At 42.2% G+C, this 19,668-nt stretch overlaps 1 protein-coding gene across 3 annotated transcripts in view; it reads left to right on the top strand.

The window, feature by feature from the left end:
- Window positions 1-19,668, top strand: part of LOC149140164 (RNA pseudouridine synthase 4, mitochondrial-like) — a 190,363-nt gene that overhangs the window by 157,157 nt on the left and 13,538 nt on the right. The window lies entirely within an intron of this gene.

Below are 19,668 nucleotides of genomic sequence, written 5' to 3'. Positions count from 1 at the left end.
CCAAAGGTACCACTTGCCATACTGAAAACAGTGAGTTGTCTATGTATTTCCAACTAGTCTGCATGGCTAGGGACCATGCGCTCCAAGCAATCAATCAATCCAGCTCTAACCTCCACATTCTGCAGATCTCCTAGCCGAGCTTTATAATGATACTTTGGGTTCAAAAAATACCCAGCTGCATGTATAGGACAATGGAGTTGATTGTTCCATCTGTTATCAATGATCTCCCATATATGGCCACATTTAGCTAATCTGTCCTTGTAAGCTACCTGTATTTGCTCTTTTGCCTGATCCATTGCCTCATAAATGTAGCCCATGGCCAATTTTTCCCCATCCACCATCCTTAGCACCTTAACAAGGGGTTCGATAATTTTCACAAGCTCTACAAACCTTTTCCAAAAATAATTGGCAAACACTTTCTTTTTGGTGTCTTTTCCATCTTTGTCTACAAGCCCACCGAGATTCAGTCCATTCATCAGAAGAAAACATTTTCTGTAGGTTTTTATGTTAACCATTGAGACATTGCAACGTGAGGAAGTGAGTTGCAAATCTCGTAATTGCAGGCCTAACAAGCTCTTTGACCCCAGTGTTTTTCCTCATTAGGTTCAATACCCATGAGTGGTTGTAAATGTATTTTGTAATGCACTTGGCATGATCTGTAGTGTTTTTTACCCACTCCACTTTGCCTATGTCCTCAAGCATGAGGTCTATGCAATGTGCAGCACATGGAGTCCAAAAAATGGTCCTATATTTTGGACTCAAGCATCTTTCCAACAAGAACATAGTTTGAGGCATTATCGGTGATGACCTGCACAACATTTTGCTCCCCAACTTCTTGAATAATGTCATCCAAAAGCTCAAATAGAAGGGCGGCATCCTTCACCTTATCAGATGCATCAACTGATCTCAAAAACATGGTTCCTTGAGGGCAAGAAATAAGGAAATTAATGATAGTGCAGTTCTTTCCATCGGTCCATCCATCTGACATGATGGAACAACGTGTTTTGGGCCATGAATCTTTATACTCAGCCAAATACTCATCAATGGAAGAAATCTCTTTTTGCAAAAAATCTCCCCTCAAGTCATGCATACTAGGGCCTTTGAAGCCCTTTCCTGCAGCGATAACAGGGTCCCACATAGCTTGGTAATAAGGTGAGCGAGCAACATTAAATGGGATATCTGAATCATACCACCATCTAGCAATGTATTGATGAGAAGTTTCTTTGCATTGTTTTTTCCAATGTTGATCCAAAGTGGGTTGACGATTTGGCTGGGAGGAAGTGGGATTAGAAGAGGCAATGTTGGCAGAGGATGAGAAATAACTTTGGATTTTTGCTCTCTTTGTTCCTTTTGATAGTTGGCCAAAAGAAGGATGAGCATAATGAAAGGGGTCATTGGTGGAAGGGATAGAAAAGGAATCTTGAATCTCATAATCATCATGCCCACTCTCTTTCATGGCTTCTAATAATTCCCTCTTCCTTGCAATGTCATCTTGGATGGCCTTCTCCCTATCCTTATCCTCATGAAACTTTTCAAGCTTGGAAAGGTATTCTGCCCTAATAGGACCTAACACTGCATTTGGTGCATCACATGGCTTTACTTGGCCTCTTACCCCAGCCAAGTGTTGTTTCAATCTAAGAATACCCCCACCTCCAATAGATTTATGGCATAATTTGCATATCATTTTTCCATCAATCACATCGCAATGAGCCTATGCGTTGTCCTTTCCTTTTGGAGCCATGTTTGCTTGAAATAACTATAATTTGCAAAGAAATCTGCCATTTAAAAAAAAATTGCTACTAAGAAACATGGAAAACCAAAGCTAAATTTAGGAAAACAAATGCACATGTAGCCTACAAAATCTGATAGCATAGAACTAGAGATTTTATAGCATAGATGATAGAAGTTAGAAGTTTATAACACATAAAAAAATTAATACATGGACAACATTTCAATGAAGAATCTTCAAGTGAAAATCCTTACCTGGAAATGCAAACTAGCTTCCTTAGCCTCCTCTTGAAGATGCCAACTCCACTGACAGCTCCAAAATAGCTCCAACTCCAACTCCAAGCCTCCAAGATGACTACTCCAGCAAAAACTCAACACTCTCCAAGCTCCCAAGCAAACACACAAATGCTCCAATTGAGATGTGTGAGACAAATGAGAGGGAGAAGGGCCTTTTAGAGGCTCAGAGAGGGTGTTTTTGGAGGGAAAGGACCCTTACTTTCCCTCTAAAACACCCTAAGCACCTGGGAAGAATTGTTGCGTGGGTCCTCTGTGGCTGTGGCAGCTAACCGGCCGGTTTAGGACAGAACTGGCCAGTTCCATCCTAAACGGCAGTTAGGACAGAACTGGCCAGTTCCATCCTAAACGGCAGTTAGGACAGGTTAGGGCAAAGAAAAGGCGAAATGAGGAGATAAACCGGGTTTTTAAGCCGGTTTGACCCGGTGTGCTTGCTAACTGGGCGATTTGACCGGTTACAGGTTCAGACCGGTCGGTTTTTAAAACACTAATTGGAGGAGGTCTTTGTCTAGGTCTAAGAGGTCTTGGATTGTCTCATCTTGATTTGAATCTACTAGTGGAAGAGTTGGACTGGGTTTTCCCCTTGGAGGGGTTTTTCCCTGGTTGAGTGCCTACATCTTGTGTCTTTTGTTCTTGTTGTTGGAAATACTGAGGGGGGTGGTGAATTAGTATTTCTTTTCAATTGTTACTTTTACCAGTTAGATCACTTATATTTAGAACACAAAATGAACAATAAAGAATAAATGTTTTTACTAATTTCTTCTTTACAATAAATCAAGTACAATATATGTAGGGCTCCAACCCTAGATAAAGACACTGATATTCAACTAACCAGGCTCCAACCTGTAATGTGCCAAGCACCGACTTGGACTTTCCAAGGCACCAACCTTGTCAATTTCGAGGCACCAACCTCTTGGGCTCCAACCCTTGCTTTATGTTGATTTGGGGTAGCATCGGATGTGCTCTAGCAACGAAAATTGGTGGAGAGGCTAAAGCACATGAGATCTCCAATACCCAGAAATGGTTTGGGCAAATTCTAAACAGTTTGGGAGATATTATAATATTTACAAAAGATTTTTCGGCGAAGATCACATGAAACATCATTTGTCGACGCGTTTCGAACCAACCAGTGTGGTTCATCGTCAGGACAAGTGTGGTTCAACTTGTCCTGACGACTAAGTTGCACGAAACGGGGAAACGCGGAAGCGAAACGAAACGCGGAAACGAAACGAAACGCGACCTCCCCAAATTTTGGAAACGGGGAAACGCGAATATATATAATAATATTTTATATATATATATATATATATATATATATATATATATTAAAAACATTTAAAAATTATTAATATATATATGTGCAATCATAAAGCATTAATGATACATTTACTTAAACATTTTAACATTAAGATTAAATTTACATCACAATGATCACATTTACTCATGAGTCATCACATAATGAAAATAAAAATATAGGAACTGGAAAATCCAAAATCAGCCTTTATTTATATTAGTATATGAGGCTGCAAGTACAATAAAGACTATAAGGCTGCAAGAACTATAGAGACAAGTCACAAAAGACTAATCCTCATCATAACAATCCTCATCAAAAATAGAAGCAGAAGAATGCTCAACAGTGGATGGTGGTGCTGAAGAAGATGATGCACCAACTCCACTTCCAGAATCATCCTCAATATTCAGGGCAGCAAGAGAGAGATCCAAATCAGGATTTTCTGCATCCACATCCCATTCTTTAGAAGGACCACTGTTGTATTCTGGACCCCTACGAGATGCAAGGCGAAGGTTGGAGTGCACATAAACAAGATCCTCTGCTTTCTGTGAGCCCAACCTATTGCGCTTCACAGAATGAATAAAACCATAAGTGCTCCAATTCCTTTCTGCTGATGAAGAGCTTGCCACTTGTGAAAGAATACGAATGGCAAGGCTTTGCAAATGTACACCATTTGCTCCATGACAAATCCACCACCTAACTGGATTCATGGTGCTTCTCTCCTCCAAAGCTGATATATCTGCATAATCATCTATTCCTGCAGCGAAACTGGCAAATTCCTCCTTTACCTCCCTATGTAGGTGAGAAGGAAACATTCTCATTAGTGCTTTTTTCACCCCAGTAGCCACCTCTCTATCCTTATGGGGTGCCTTCCTCTTCCCATTGCTTTTAGCAATAAGCTCCTCATCATAAAATTTGGGGTTCAAAGCATGTGCTAAAGTGTGCAATGGTGTATTGAAATTGTTCCACCTGTCAACAATGATTTTCTTGATCAAACCAGCAAAATGATCATCAACAAACAGAAGTTGTGGAGACTCCTGCGAAATGATTTCCATAGTTTTCTCAACCATGGAATCCATGCCATCATATACCTCTCCCAAGAAAGGTTGGTCAGTGTCAGCACTCCGGAGAAGCTCAAATGCAGGGGTTGTGAACTTTAGCAAGAAATCTACCTTGCTCCACCAATCCTCATCAAGGCACAATCTACGCACCATAGATCCCCGCTCTGAATCTGCTTGTCTCCACTCAATCCACAGTTGACTCACCACCATAGAAACTAATGCATGCTTAACCTCAACAAGGCGGCGCAACATCACGAAGTTTGAGGCATATCTTGTCTCAGCAACTTTTAACAACTCCAATTTGGAGTACTCTCGAAATATGGCCTGAGACTGGTGGTGGTTGGTGATGAATTTGATAATCTCCCTTGCATCCCCTGTGACTTCCTTTATCCAGGAAACTTTGTTGTCGATCTCCTCTAAGATCAGATTCAGATTATGGACAATGCATGGTGTCCAAAATATGTGGTCATACCTCCCCTCAATAATCAAACCTGCAACTTTGCAAACTGGTGCATTATCCGTGATAACTTGCACCACCCTGTTAGCCCCTATTTGTTCAATAGCTTTTATAATAATATCAGCAATGAACTGTGCATCTTTCACCTCTCCTGAGCAGTCTTCTGCCTTGATAAACATTGCTCCTTTGGGGGAAGTGGCAATGATATTTATCAATGGTCTGCGCCTCATATCTGTCCAACCATCTGAGACTATGGTAACCCCAGAGCTACTCCAGGAAGAACGAATTGGAGCTAAAACGTCCTCCACAAGTTCCTTCTCATTTTTGAGAAGCTGGGTTCTGACTTTCTCATAGTTGGGCCCCTTGTACCCTTGAGGAGCTTTGTTAACTGCCCTTATCATATCTTGCCAGTAAGGAGAGCGAACAACATTGAATGGGATACCACATGCATAAATGCACCTGGCAACTCTGGAATCAGCTTCTTCTCTTGCTTGCACATTCACCAATCTAGCAATTCTGCTATCCTGAACTGATTGGGATGCCCCTGAGCCTCTGGTATGTTTGGGTGCTGCTTGTTCATGTTCTTGACTGTGACCACCTCTCCTCTTTCTTGCTTCAACTACAATCCTTGGCTCAATGTTAGATGTAGCCTGAGTATGCTCATCATGCCTCCTCTTTGTACCATCCGCCTCATCTTGCTCTCTTTGATATGCCCTCCTTACCAACGGATCTGCTGTTTTTGTGCAACCCAGAATCCCCTGTCCTCCTCCATGCAACAGATGCGCCTTCACTCTTGGGTAGGAGCCCTTGTACGTAATATTGCAAAGAGTGCATCGCCATTCCCATGAGCCACCACCTCCACATTTTTGAAGCTTCGTCACATGCCTCCAAAGAGGATAATATTCAGCCCTTGGGTTGGCCCTAGGGTTTGAAGTTGCAGCTGCACTTTGGCTGGAAGCCATTGCTGCAAAAATAAATTAAAAAAACAAATCTGTAAATAATAAATTTATAAAAACGTTTTTCATATTTTTGGCTGTATAAACCCTAGAAAAATTAAAGAAATAGTAAGAAAAAAACTAAGAAATAAATGTGGCTTACCCAAATTAATTATCTGTGGCTGAATCTACCCTAAAATGCCAGAAAAGAGGAGAAATATGGCTGTAGCTAAGCCAAATCTGCTGCAAAAATAAATTTAAAAAACAAATCTATAAATAAAAAACGTTTTTCAGCAATTTAGCTGCATAAACCCTAGCAAAATTGAAGAAATAGTAAGAAAAAACTAACAAAATGAATGTGGCTTACCCAAATTAATTTTCTGTGGTTGAAACTACCCGGAAATGCCAGAAAAGAGAAGAGAAATATGGCTGTAGCTGAGCCAAATCTGCTGCTACAGAAATCTCTTGCTGAAATCTCCTTCTCTTGCTGCTGAAATCTCCTTCTCTTGCTGAAATCTCCTTCTCTTGCTGCTGAAATCTACTTTGCTCAATGCTCAAAACACCAGCTACTGAAACAACTGCCAATCTCCAAGAGAAACTCCTTGCTGAATAGTGTGATGAGAGAATGAGAGGCACTGCTCTTTTATAACTTTAGAAATGCTTTCTAGAAGTGATTAGAAACCCTAAAATTAATTAAAAACTAATTAGGAATTTTTTTTTTTTAAAAACAAGTATTATTTTGCAGGAAACGGGGCCCGTACGGCGTGGAAACGAGTTTCCGTCCGTACGGGCGCGTTTCCATTTCGGGAAACGCGCCCGTACGGACGGAAACTCGTTTCCACGCCGTACGGTACGGGGAAACTCGTTTCCGTTTCGTTTCCGTACGGAAACGCCCCCCCCCCCCCCCTGCGTTTCCTGCTACTTAGCCTGACGATGAACCACACTGGTTGGTTCGAAATGCGTCGACAAATGATGTTTCATGTGATCTTCGCCGAAAAATCTTTTGTAAACTTGATATGGATCACAGAAGCTTAAACTCTAGATATTATAATAATTAATATTTTTAATGGAGTCCCTAAGTCTAAACTTAGGGAAAATAAAATATTAATGTGAATTAATATAAAACTGTGTTAGAAGGGTCCAAAAGTCATGGATCAAGCCAGAGTTAATCTTAGTCATTGATTAGGGACTTAATCTCGGTCATTGAATTGTCAACGAGAAAAGTATAAGAGGAGGCTTGAGGGTCACTTGGAGAACACACCGAGTTGATCAAGAATTCGATTTTCTGGGGCAGGGCTTGTTGAGGAAATTGAAGGAGTGATCAGAGTTGTAGTTGAGGGGCAGTGAATACAAAAGTAGAGAGGGTACCGGGAGCATCAGCGCAGAAGCCGGGAGAGAGGGACGCAGAGCCAGTCAGGGCCCACGCAGAGGCAGCCAGGAGTTGCGCAGTGCCAGAGAGAGCCAGTGTGGGTGACGCAGAGGCTCTAGAGGCTAACACAGTGCCTCCAGAGGCTGATGCAGGGCGAGTTGGGCTGACGCTGGGCCAGAGAGGCTGACGCAGTCTTTAGAGGTAGACGTTGGGGATTTTGTGGGGCAGATTGGAGCTGAGAGTTGTGGGATTGTTCATCCAGAGTTTTAGCCGGAATATTTGTCTCTGACTAAGAGGTACCATTGCTGAGATCATTCTATGTTGGGTGAGTCGGTTTGGCACTCAAATTGTATTCTAAAACTGCTTAATAATAAAAGCCTCATATCGTTGCACCTGTTTTCCCGCATTGGATTTTTCCGGAGACATTGTTCCAAAAATAACGGTGTCACTTGTGTGCTTGTTTTTCCTTCAGTTGATGCTCTGTAATGTTTTGAATGTGTACTTGTATTTATTTTCAGTATTTACATGGTAAATAACTTGTTAATTAAACAGAACAAGTAGGCAGAAATAAATCAGAAAGTACATGAAGGATTTCTAACAGTTAGACTTAGAAATTCCAACATGGTATCAGAGCGTGGTTGCAGATCACAGGAGAACTGAGGGCATCAGCCGCGCAAAGCAGCAACAACAGAAACAACTGTCCCGAGTGACAGAAGTTGTTACTAGCAGAGAAGTAGAAAGGGGTGACCTAGTGCCTGCGTCATCAAGTTTGAGCCGGGAGGAGGATCAGCGCAGTGGCAAAAGGGAGAAGACCTGACCTACGCAGTGCCTGGTCATCTTTCTCAGTCAGGAAGGATTGACGCTCATGACCAAGAGGTGCGGATTTTGCTAGTGCCGGGATTGCATAGAGCCTAAAAGCTCTAACCTTCAGTTTGTTGAGGCATAGGAGGTTGTGGGTAAGTTGCAGAGTGAAGCTGGTGGGGTACTGTGGTCAGAATAGTACCTAACAAGGAGGAGGGAGTTGCTGCCAAGGATTTCTAGCCAAGAAATCTAGATCAGTGGTGCAACTGCACTAACGATCGGAGTGGGGGCATCTCGACATTGGCAGAGGGGTTTCTAGGAGGGAAATCGAGGCTCAAAGGGAGTCACACCGAGAACTCCTAGGAGGGAAGTAGAGAAGCAGTGAAATGGCAGTGAATGGGGTAAGAGACTGAGACAAACTGGACGGAGCCTCAAACTTCGTAGTCTGGAAGGCTAGAATCTTGTTCGTTCTAGACAGGAATCATCTCAAGCGCTTCACCTTGAAGACGATAGTGATCCTAATTGACCCGGTTGAGAATGACAAGTACGAGGAGGCAATGGCGAGGGCCAAGAGCATCATCCTTAACGAGGTCAAGGACCATGTAGTACCATATATTGCCGAAAAGGAAACGACAAATGCGATGTGGGAGGCCTTGACAAAATTGTATCAGCATACTTCTGTGCAGAGGAAGATGCTCCTAGAAAATCAGCTGCAGTCATACCAGATGTAGAAGGGAGAACAGATCGACACCTTCCTTGGTCGATTGAAGGAGATCCGGGACCAATTGACTTCCATAGGGGCCTCGCCGAATCAAGAATTGATGGTGAGGACATCCCTAAACACAGTCTCAGAAGACTGGGAGGTGTTTGTCCAGAGCATACTGGGCAGGTCGACCCTTCCAGATTGGGAGGAACTGTGGGCGACTCTTCGCCAAGAAGAGATCAGAAGGCTGACCAAGGCAGGAAGCAACGACAAGGGGGTCAGAATCAATAAGGAGGAAGAGGAGGACGCTGCCCTAGCATCTGAGGGAAAGTAGGAGAAACGAAAGAAAAAGGACCTCTCCAAGGTTAAAGTCTTGCACTGTGGGGAACTGGGTCACTATGCGAGCCAGTGTCTGAGGAAGAAGAGCAAGGGAGAGGCCTTCGAGATCAAGGCTGTGCCAACAAGGGCAGAGAAGGAAGTGGAGACAGATGATGATTGTGCCATGAGTGCTCACACGCCACTTGAGAGGAAGTGGGGAGACATTGAGCTATAGTCAGATGGACTACAGGCGATGAGGGGCAGGATCCTCGAGTTACCCAACCTCTTGGATTAGCAGTAGTAGTACTGGTGGATGTCAGTAGAGGCGAATGCGGATGGAGTGACAGAGGGAGCTACAGTGCAGGATTCCCAGGACAGCGTGAGGCAGCAGTGCGAGATGCATGGAGTTGTTGCAGCAACGCAGAGGTCAAAGAAGGGGCACTTGTTAGCGACAAAGGGAGTTTCAACATCGAGGGTGTCTCTAGCTCGACAGAGATGTTAGAGTTGGGAGATCAGTTACTTACTTCTCAGTAACTGAGTTGCAGTGCAACAGTTAGCAGTGGCAGTGCTATGGGCAGCACGATGCAGCATGATGAGAGGGGTTGTCGTACAAATGCAGCAGTGGCAGTGGCAAGGCCATGGGTAGCAGTACATGATGCAGCAGGCTTAGCATCAGCACTAGGACCGATGTCGGATGATCAGGGTGATGCTCAGTGAGGAGTATTACTAGAGCACAGTCCTCGCTAAGAGGGAGTGTTGATTTGGGGTAGCATCGGATGTGCTCTAGCCACGAAAATTGGTGGAGAGGCTAAAGCACATGAGATCTCCAATACCCAAAAATGGTTTGGGCAGATTCTAAACAGTTTGGGAGATATTAAAATAATTAATATTTTTAATGGAGTCCCCAAGTCTAAACTTAGGGAAAATAAAATATTAATGTGAATTAATATAAAACTGTGTTAGAAGGGTCCAAAAGTCATGGATCAAGACAGAGTTAATCTTAGCCGTTGATTAGGGACTTAATCTCGGTTGTTGAATTGTCAATGAAAAAAGTATAAGAAGAGGCTTGAGGGTCACTTGGAGAATACGCCGAGGTGATCAAGAATTCGATTTTCTGGGGCAGGGCTTGCAGAGGAAATCGAAGAAGTGATAATAGTTGCAGCTGAGGGGCAGTGAATATAGAAGCAGAGAGGCAGAGAGGGTACCGGGAGCATCAACGCGGAAGTGGGGAGAGAGGGACGTAAAGCCAGCTAGAGGCCACGCACAGCCAGCCAGGAGCTGTGCAGTGCCAGAGAGAGCCAACGTGGGTGATGCAGAGGCTCGAGAGGCTGACGCAGGGCGAGTTGGGGTGACGCTGGGCCAGAGAGGCTGATGCAGTCCCTAGAGGCAGACACTGGGGATTACGTGGGGCAGATTGGAGCTAAGAGCTATGGGATTGTACTTCCGGAGTTTTAGCTGGAATATCTCTCCGACTAAGAGGTACCACTGCCGAGATCATTCTTTGTTGGGTGAGCCGGTTTGCCACCCAAATTGTATTATGAAACTGCTTAATAATAAAATCCTCAGATAGCTGCACCGGTTTTCCCACATTAGGTTTTTCCGGGGACATTGGTCCAAAAATAACGGTGTCATTTGTGTGCTTGTTTTTCCTTCAGTTGATGATCTGTAATTTGTTGAGCATGTACTTGTATTTATGGGCAGCATTATGAGCAGCATGATGATATGAGATCATGGGCAGCATAATGATATCATGAGCAGCATGATGTATGGGCAGCATTATGAACAACATGATGATATGAGATTATGGGCAGCATAATGATATCATGAGCAGCATGATGTATGAGATCATGAACAACATGATGATGAATGAGATCATGAACATGGGCAGCCTCATAATGAATGAGATCATGAGCATGAGCAGCATAATGATACATGATGCATGGGCAGCATGATGTATGAAATCATGGACATCATGATGTATGGGCAGCGTAGTGATCATGAGCAACATGATGATGCATGATGGTGCTACATGGTAAGGTGCAACTAATGGACAAGATGCAGCGCTATGATAGGTGAAGAAGTCACCTTAGAGAATCAGTTGAAGCAATATGTCTTCAATTGATCTCTGCAGATATCAAAAGTCAAAGTATTGACTTCTATTGAAAATGTACTCTCTCTCTCTCTCTCTCTTTCTCTGCTGAACTTTGAAGAATATAAAAGAAGAATTGATCAAGTGTTTCCCCACATTGTGGGGTTTGTCCTTGGCAAGCGCCACATTTAGTGTCCTCTTGTCTTGGCTTGTCTTCTGTGATTTATATTTATGTTCTATCTGTAGTTTACTTTAATGCTGATGTGATTGCTAACTGTGAAAATTTAAATAAATTGCTCTCGCATAGAACATACCTAAAATTAACATGGTATCAGAGCTGAGGTGAAGATAATGCCCAAGCAAGAGTGAAAGAGCAATCACCAAAGACAGTTGGGACAAGACAAAAGGATCAATGGGTTCCTCATAATTCACCTAGGGTGAAGTCGAAGCAGAGAATATTATCAGAATGGCGCAACGAAAGTTTCTAATGGCCCATCTAAAGATCACTTCATTGGGAAGTTCGGATCTAAGGGTGGAAGGAAAGGCGGATGCCTTGGTTGCAATAAGTTCGGCCATTATGCGAAGGAGTGTCTGAATGGCAGAGACACTTCTCTTGATAAAGATAAACAAATCATTCCAGGGTCAAGGGAATGACAGGTAATACAGTTCATCAAGGAGAAATGGTCGACTCTTCAAAGAAAGCAAGGAACCCCCGGCACTTCATCGGATAGATAATCGTGGGATTATACTTGGAGCCGATACCACCTATCCCGAAAAGGGTGTAGGGAATGTTACCCCTAAATTGAATAAGGGTAACTCGATTCATTTACAAAATCTCTTTTATGTACCTGATCGCAAGAAGAACCTGGTGTCCATCTCAGAAATGGAAGTCAAAGGTTTCAGGGTGGCACTCATCGATGGAAAGGTACGTAGATTTTTCAAAGATGTTTTTGAGTTCAGGGTTGTATCAAGTTGCAGGAAGTCCACTGGGGACCATGTCCATTAACACAGCACCGGAGGTCTGTGAGTCAGATGGTGACAGGGATGCCTGAATTCAAAAAGAGCATGAAGGTACATGTCTGAAATGTACCAAAGGAAAATGTTACAAGGGGACCATTCCCCTCATATAGCAGGTCCACAGGTTTGGAACAACCCGAGGAGTTTGAGATTCATGATCGGGAATCTCATGTATACAGGTGGAAGAAAGCCCTCTATGGCTTGAAGCAAAACACCTCGGGCATAGTATGAGAGGATTGATAGCTGTTTGATGAAGCTAAGATTCACTAGGAGTGAAACCGATCCAAACCATTTCTTGAAGGTTGTGGATGATAGACCTCTCATACTGGCACCTATGTCTGACAGGTGCAGACCCTCTCATTTGTAGGAGACAAAGGGAGTTGGATTCCGAATGTGGAAAGATAAACTGCAAGCCTGTGACTATCTCGAGGATCTTAACTTTCAGAAGTTATATGGTAGTGATGTCGGACTAGATTTGGGAAATGCCTCTGAGTTTCATAAACTCATTCGCGTATGATGTTCTTGGTGAACCTTCGTCCGGACATATGTTTTGCAGTTAGTATGGTGAGCTCATATTTGGTTGAGCTTCACTGGATTGGTGCCTAGAATCTTTTGAGATATCTTCAGGGCACAATTTCTCATGGATTGAGATACACTGCCTGAAATATTTCAAATGCTGAGTGGGCAGGCAGTGTGGAGGATCACTAGAGCACTTCTTAGTGTTGGTTCTCCTTGGGATCTGCTTCGATATCCTGGTTGAGCAGGAAGCAGAAGTCGGTGGCTTTGAGCACCGCCGAGGCAGAGTATATTGCTGCTAGCATGGCTACCTGAGAGGCAGTCTGGTTACGGAAGCTCTTCAGTGAGCTGTTTGTACACATGATGAATACCACTGTGATTCTCTGTGACAACCAGAGGTGGGATTCGATTATAGAGGAATCCCATATTCGATGATTGCTCCAGCAGATAAACATCAGATGTTGCCTTATCTGGGATATGGTAAGTCGATGAGCAAGGAGGCTCCATCGCATTGAGACTGATGTACAGGTCGCTGACATTTTGACAAAGCCCCAGGGAAAGATCAAATCTGTGATTTTCTCGTACAACTTGGAGTCGTCGAGCGACCCTTGTAAAAGGGTCCTGCATGTTGCATACATTGAGCTTTGGGAGCTCTGGGGGCTTGCGATTCTTACTGGAACAACATACGGCCACAGGGTGACTCACCCTCCCCTGGTGGTGCGCATTGGAACAAGATGATTCGCTCTCTTGTGGGACAAGATGATTCACTCTCTTGTGGGACAGGATGATTCACTCTCCTATGTAGCAAGATGATTAGTTCTCTTGTGAGGTCTGGATGATGTGTTCTCCATGACAAAATGTAGCAGGATGATTAGTTCTCCTGTGAGTTCTGGATAATGTGTTCTCCATGACAATTGTAGCGGAATGATTAGTTCTCCTGTGAGGATGGGATTGATTAAGTTCTCCTGTCGAGGCATCCTACCCATGCAGTTAGGGACTCATGGGAAGTACCTCTCATCTGATCAATGAGTAGGGAAATGAAGATAGGGAACATAGTAGTACCGATGGACGCATCGCTGTATCTACCGTACTCCATCCGCTAGGATGACCTTCATTGATCTGGGATCAATGATACTGGTCTGGGACCAGTGGTAGGAGTTGTACCTACTATGACGCTGACTTCGGGTCGGTTGAGATTGGTTTGGGACCAGTGGTACATACTCTGAGACTGACTTCGGGTCAGCGTAGGACTAGTCTGGGACCAGTGAGAGTGGTACATACTGACGCTAACTTCGGGTCTGTTGAGACTGGTCTGGGACCAGTGGTACACACTCTGAGACTGATAATATTGGTCTGGGACCAGTGGTAGGAGTGGTACCCACTATGATGCTGACTTTGAGTCGGTTGAGACTGGTCTGGGACTAGTGGTACGCACTCTGAGACTGACTTCGGGTCAGTGGAGAATGGTATGAGACATTCTCGATCAATTCTTCTTCTTCATAGTTTAGCAGAGCAGAGCAGAGCCAATAGAGTTGAGCAGAGCAGAGCCAGCAAAGCTGAGCAGAGCAGAGCAGAGCCAACAGAGCTGAGCAAAGCAGAGCAGAGCCAGTAGAGCCAACAGAGCTGAGCACAGCACAGCAAAGCCAACAGAGCTGAGCAAAGCTGAGCAGAGCAGTGTAGGGCACTGATGGCAGAGACAGTACAGTCAGACATATGGATCAGCGGATGGAGTTCTCCCTAGTTGAGAGGGAGTGTTAAAATTGGCAACTAGGGCCAAACTCCATGTGGGTCAGCTTATTTATGGCAGCTGATATTTTTATTGGATCCCTCTCATCGAGAGGTGTAGGATTGATCTAAAGATCATCCGATTCCGATAAGTATTTATGGAGATATGAATTTATTTTGATTATGGAATTATTATCAAGCCGACCAACAACTTGAGTAGGCTCAGAAGCCCAATAGTCATGCCTATTCATCATCTACGTTTTAGTATAAATTGGCAAGGACTTGAAGTCATTTGTACACACATTCTTGATGTGATCTCCTCTCCACGTCTTGGGTTTTTGGAGAAGGAGAGACACAAAAAGAATACGCTGGCCTAGTTTGATGATGCCCTAATCCAACGCAGTTTTTGGAGACCTTATACGCTATACGTTGTACATGGATTACACGCAGTTCATGAAGACATAACGTGATGCCCTAATCTGCTACCCTAATCCGTTGTCATATGGAACAGTTGCAGTCACAACCGCAGTCTAGCATGGAAGATGAGCTGCAGTAAGCCGCAGTCAAAGGAGGAAGGTGAGCCGCAGTAAATGCAGTCAATGGAGGCCCTAAAACGCTGTCCCAACAACCCTAAAATGGAGGCCCTAATACGCTGTTCCCAGCAGCCCTAAACGCAGTAAATGGAGGCCCTAATACACTGTTCCCAGCAGCCCTAAACGCAGTCAATGGAGGCCCTAATACGTTGTACCAACAGCCCTAGGAGATGATCTTAACGCAGTCATCAAAAAGGGTCTAACTCAGTCATGAAGGAGGACAACCCTAATGCACATATACTCTGTCTATGAATGCTCCAAAAGGACGCAGTCCTAATGTGAAGATATGCTGCAGTCAAGGATGAATATAGCCTTCAGTCAAAGCAAAGGAATCCTAGCAGCAGCAATATTAAAGACTGTTGTTCTCAAGCATGGGTTATGTATGTTTGATAGCAGTTGTCTCTATATTAGAGGACTGAGGGAGAAGCTGTTTAGAAGGAGTGTGCAACTATAGCCTAGCTGCTCTGCTAGGCTGCAAGCCATAGCAAGCAGCTAAGGCTGATATGCATGTGGCTGCAACAAGAAGTTATAAAAACAGCATGATTTATGGGCAGCATTATGAGCAGCATGATGATATGAGATCATGAGCAGCATAATGATATCATGAGCAGCATGATGTATGGGCAGCATTATGAGCAGCATGATGATATGAGATCATGGGCTGCATAATGATATCATGAGCAGCATGATGTATGGGCAGCATTATGAGCAGCATGATGATATGAGATCATGGGCAGCATAATGATATCATGAGCAGCGTGATGTATGAGATCATGAACAGCATGATGATGAATGAGATCATGAACATGGGCAGCATTATAATGAATGAGATCATGAGCATGAGCAGCATAATGATACATGATGCATGGGCAGCATGATGTATGAGATCATGGATAGCATGGTGTATGGGCAGCATAGTGGTCATGAGCAACATGATGATGCATGGTGCAGCATGATGGTGCTACATGGTAAGGTGCAGCTAATGGACGAGATGCAGCACTATGATAGGTGAAGAAGTAACCTTAGAGAATCAGTTGAAGCAATATGTCTTGAACTGATCTCTGCAGATATCAAAAGTCAAAGTATTGACTTCTATTGTAAATGTACTCTCTCTCGCTCTTTCTCTGCTGAACTTTGAAGAATATAAAAGAAGAATTGATCAAGGGTTTCCCCACATTGTGGGGTTTGTCCCTAGCAAGCGCCACATCTTGTGTCCTCTTGTCTTGGCTTGTCTTTTGCAATTTATATTTATGTTCTATCTGCAGTTTACTTTAATGCTGATGTGATTGCTAACTGTGAAAATTTAAATAAATTGCTCTCGCATAGAACATACCTAAAATTAACGTTTGCCTTCTTCAATATGTCCTTGCCTTCTTCATCATAGTTCACCATATCATAAATGATATGTTGTCAAACATATGCTACATCATGTAGTCTTCCATTATTAGGTTCACCAGAGGTAAGGTCATCAAGGATTATGGCTTCACATTATCAGAGGTTTGTCATGTCATCATGTGTTTTTCATCAAGATCATCGAAGGTAGGACATGTCATCATGTGTATGTCACATAATTCATCAAGAGTTTCTAGATCATCAAGGTTGTAATGACCGTACTAAGTTAAAGAGTCATTACTGAACTGTAAAGATTACTGAAACTGTGAAACTGTAAAGATTACTGAAAGAGTTTGAAATTGTATTAATTGATTTGATGAAGTACTTACCTGGTCTGCTACAGATGTTGCGATGAGGATGCTGCAGAACTTCTCCAGCGCTCTCGTTACCGAATGACCAAAAACCACCCAGCCAAACCGAGTATACCTAGATACTCAATCCAGTATGCTTCTCAACCGATGCATACCGTTCCCCCGTGCCCAGAAACTTCAAAACAAGCAAGGCTCAATAGTTCCGGATTATAAGCAGTATGTATAAATTTCCTCTCCTTCCTCCTGCAACAGCACCCGGATCAGTTTTTCCACTTACAGCAAATACAATCTCCCCCATCAAAAGGCAAAGAACACAGGGCCCCCTAAACTCCTCCTCGCCATCTCCTTATGTACTGTTCATTAGCGGTGGTTGCTCTCTCTCCACCTACGAGCCCACCGCTTCCTTTCTCAGCGACACCTCCTCAACATGCTGAGTCGTATCTTTCTTTTAAGGATATTTTGACATGTGTGATTTTACTTTGATTAAAATTTTATTTATTTAATTAAAATGTCCTAAGTTCATACATAGGAACTTTACTTTGATTTAATTTATCCCTTTAATAATTTATTGACATACTTTATTAAAATTCTGAGATAGATAATTATATAACCTGATTTTTAAGAATTTACATAATTCTTTACATTTATTTTCTTTATAACCCTTTTACTTTATACTTTTAAACTTAATATCATTGGTAATCGCTCATTAATCATGAGGCATTAAGTAATATGTGCTGATGGGTGAATGCGACTTTTCTATTTGAAGGAGTGTCAGGATATTTAATATTTTAGGTAATTTAGAATATAGTTACTAGTGCAGTGCATGCGATACATGCATATGTAGCTATCATATGCATGCATCGTATGCATGCTAATATTCTCGTGCTCTCTATATTAATGATGGGTCACTACATACACCCCTCCTTCAGAAAACTTCGTCCCGAAGTTAGAGTTTTTTTTTTTTTTATCAATACTTATAATAGTGATTAATACATTCTTGTTCGGATTGTGTATTGAGGTTAAATTCTTACTTAATGTGAGGACACTATAAAATTGGTATTTTGAATACTTTTAGGTTTATAACTTTAATGATCATGTTTTACTTCATCAGGCTCCCCAGGCTATCACAACATCATCCTATCCTTCCTAATCTCTTCCGCTCCCATCCTATCCGTCCTCTACTGGAGTATGCCATGGCGTCAGTTATACTGACCTAACCATTCATAAACTCCAAGGGTGACAGCGTTGGCTATACCGACCTGATCCCTAGTAGGCATCTGGCAGTCATCATCACACGTCTAGGGGAGCGTGACTCGCACAGTCCTCCCATGACTCCAGGGTTCGAAGGATAAACGGTGGGCAACACCTCCACCCCTCCCAGTAGAATCAAGGTTAATACCCTATCATGGGATCTCTTTGAGCCTTAATTGTTCTGAAGTTTCTGTCATCACGTGGTCATTTTGGTAACGGATTTGATCTGCAATCATAAACACTTGTCCATGCATTTATAACATGTGCATTAATATTTTCAAAAACACATAGCTTATGTATATTTCATACATGTCATCTAAAGTATAACATACTTTGCCATAATCTATTCATGTCATTGGCTTTCATATTAAAATATAATCATTCTTTCGTGTATTGTTTGTGCATAAAACTTATGACTTTAGATTGCTAACTGACACTTGATATTTGATCTTACGAGCACATATCGTTATGTTTCAAACATTCATTGATCTGTATGTGTTTGCTCCAGTAACAACTAGTTGGGTTATTGTCTTACTTGGTAACAAAATGCATCATATGGATAGTCATTAGCAAAGACAAATCTCAATTCCTTCTTTTTAACAATAATGTTATTTGTTGTGTTCTTTTATATATAAATTGTTTGAAATACCTAGCTCAAAGTATGGTATGCAACACATTTGGGGAACATATTTTGTACTCAACATTTCCTTTAACAATAATACACCGAACATTGCTCTATGTTTAAATGGTAGTACTCTTTCAATACCCTGGCCCTATAGGTTGAATTTATGCTCATGGAACCTTTGCTCAGGTTGTATTCATCACTTATAAGAATTGCTAAATTAGGTCTGAATGTTGCGTATGCATCTGTTCCTATTGACTGATTCACTATCAAGGAGTTGCTATCCATGCCAAATGAACTATTGTTTCCAGATCTTTTGCCAGAGCACATTCCAGGGTCCGAACTTAAGTTCTATGCATTATACCAGTTATTTATATGCCTCTATATGAATGAGTTAATGGCTGTTGCAATTCTGAGTTAGTTCCTCATCACATGGTGTTTAATAGTAGTGTATTCCTTGTTGAATAATTGTGAATGGTATATATAACCACTTGAGCTCAATTGTCTGGTTCTGTTATCATTTAACTGGAAATATAGTGGAAAAACTGTTCACCTACAGCTAACAGATAATAACTGATGTGCAAAAAGGGATCACTGTAACCTTCACACAAACTCAGAAATTTATTAGAAATTAAGAGAATATACAGGAGGGAATCCTACCTCTTTTACTGTGGTATTGTGATAATAATATGGCTAAATTATGTATAACAGCTGGGGTGATTTTTGAGTAAGGAAGATATTATATGTGACTCTTTAGAGGCCTCATTTGAATGTTATTTGTCCACTGTATATATATATTTTCTGAAGTAAAAACTATTAAGAAAACACCTACAGAAGTTTTCATACAAACTTGAAGAAAGGTCTCATAGAAGAACTTTATACAAACTCAATTATCAAAGAGGAATATCTACGTGGTTGACAGGTACAGAGGAGTGAGTCCCCTAGTAATTATAAAGGAGGATGACTAAACATTTAAAATGAATATCTAGAAGATTGTAAGAATATAAACATCATTACCAATTGTTTGTTATAGGAGCATAAATAATAATAAAAACGAATCCATCCAAGCAAAATTTACAATTACAAGAGACTAATAATAATTAAAAGCATAATATCAAAATATTCAAGAAAGTACTTATCTCTAGAGAATATGTCAACTCCTTTTCGTTCAACTCTTCAAGGAGTTAATCTCGTC

This window comes from Pinus tabuliformis, chromosome X, assembly GCF_031772625.1.
Source record: "Pinus tabuliformis cultivar Carrire ecotype Pingquan chromosome X, CPIR1, whole genome shotgun sequence".
In the NCBI taxonomy this organism is placed as follows: Eukaryota; Viridiplantae; Streptophyta; class Pinopsida; order Pinales; family Pinaceae; genus Pinus; species Pinus tabuliformis.
Note: the sequence above shows the minus strand (reverse complement) of the source record. Positions and strands in the feature narration are given on the sequence as shown.